We start from the raw sequence: 2,107 nt of genomic DNA on the forward strand, positions 1-2,107 counted from the left end.
AAAACAGTCGTACAAAAACATCCCTTTGTCAGACTGAACTGAAACTGATGCAAGGGATGTAACTGGTATCTGCAAGAGAGACAAAGAAGGGACACAGAACTATTATGAAGCAAATAAGATAACTGCAGCAGACTTTGCTTTAGTACTTTATCTTTATTGCCAATTAAGAAACAAAAAAATGTTTAGTATCTATGTATTGTATTCTCTATTCGCATCTAGAACACTTCTTGAACACATCAAATGCATATAGAAATATGAAATAGATTATGCAAAGACTTCAAAAACAAATGCTTAAGATTAAATTTTGATTAAATACCCTAAAACTGAAAAGTAACCTGATAAGTTTCAAGAGAAACATGGAAATAATTCAGTAGGTTTTCCCTGGAGAGGAGAATTACATTCACATAGCATACTAATCTAGAAAATCAAATAACCTTTTTGAAACTGTAAAATTCAACTCAAAGCATAAAGATGCTGAACACTTTTAAGATGCTTTCCTTGTTGTTTCCCTCCCCTCTCTCTAACAGGTAATTTTCCAGTTGATGAAGTTCTTCATCAGTGTACTCAGGTTCATAAAGATAACCTCTTGGCAAATCCTCATCAAATTTTGCAGTCTAAAATTAAAAATATAAAAAGAATGATAAGCTACTTATTAGCTGTTTTGTGAGGGTTGCGATATTCTCAGCTGATATTGTTATGCATGGTCCAAACTGATTTCTGTTGGCAGGAACATGCCTACGTGGCAAAGTGAAAGCGGCCAAAGCAAAGTCCAAATTGAAATCAAGGTCTGAAAAGGTTCCAGGAACAAACACATGCATCATTTTTTTTGTGTTAAAACCTTTGATTATTTGGGGACTGGTAAAAGGCCTGCACTTATGCCTTTCAGGTCAGGGGTCTCCAAAGGACAACAGTGACATCTTTTGGGCAAAACGTATAACTGCAAAGATGCAAAACTGCACTATGAAAGTTTTATTTCTGTAGCACAAAAGTCTGCCATGATTATCCGACGGGTAGGCTCCATTGCCATGTCTCCCAAACTCATTACTAATAATATTTATCAAGAATGACGAAGTTGCAGAGAGTCTCTGACACTTATCTAACTCTGGTCATCAGAGCATTTGAAATTAGAAACTAACAAATAAGATTTGCATCCTGATGATGCTCAGTTTCCCTCTCCATTGCATCTTATTCCATCAAAACATCATTTATCAACCAGTTTACTTGTTACAAGTTTCTCCTTTGGATTTTTAGAGCTTATGCAAGATATTTTACTGATATATGTCAAAATGGCTTCCATTGCCGTGGAGACTTGTGATCACACACTGTACATCGGGACAGTTTTGAGGAATAAAGCTGAGGTATAGAGGCTGCACCTTGGTAGTCCCCCTTGACTTCTTCAAAAGGATAGCTGTCTATGACATGGTGTCAGAAGCAGCCAACAGGATGCCTAACAAGTGAGAAATGGTAGAGTTCAAGAAACCAGAAACCTATCACTTCTCCCACTCAACAGATTGACCTATCTCAAGCCATCGCTTCGACATTTTCTGAGTACAGTAACACTAAAGCTAAACAGTACAGCTTTGATGTACAGGTCCAAGTACAGGTTAACATGCTTTTGTATGCCGTTAGAAGACAGGCAGAGGTGATTAATGACTCTTTTTTTTATGAAGGGGAAAACCACGAAGAAGTAGTGGATAATGAAAAAACAAAGACACGTCCTGAGTGGGACTACAAGACTGTAAAGGTGAAATTCAAATACTATTTTATGCCTAGAAGGAACAATATTCATAACAGAGATTGCTTTTATAAGAGAGTGCAGGAGCTGCAGAGCCAGTCGTAACATTAATACAGGTTCCAGGTCACTGTCATAAAGAGGCCCTACATTCGCAACCAAATGGAAGGGAGCATTGCAAAGAGAATTGGTTTAGTCAGGAGGATAAACAACAAAGATGCAGACCTCGTAGACACGATCTTTGAGGAAATAGGCTTTCTTTGATGCAACCCGGTCAAATTAGAACTGAAAGCAGATGGACAGCTCCATAGCCTGCCAATGCCATGCTGCGTCCCATTTCCCCACATTTCTTAGGTCAAAACTGACTAAAGGGTA

The sequence above is a fragment of the Cyprinodon variegatus genome, unplaced genomic scaffold (genome assembly GCF_000732505.1).
Source record: "Cyprinodon variegatus isolate N-32 unplaced genomic scaffold, C_variegatus-1.0 Scaffold143, whole genome shotgun sequence".
NCBI lineage: Eukaryota > Metazoa > Chordata > Actinopteri > Cyprinodontiformes > Cyprinodontidae > Cyprinodon > Cyprinodon variegatus.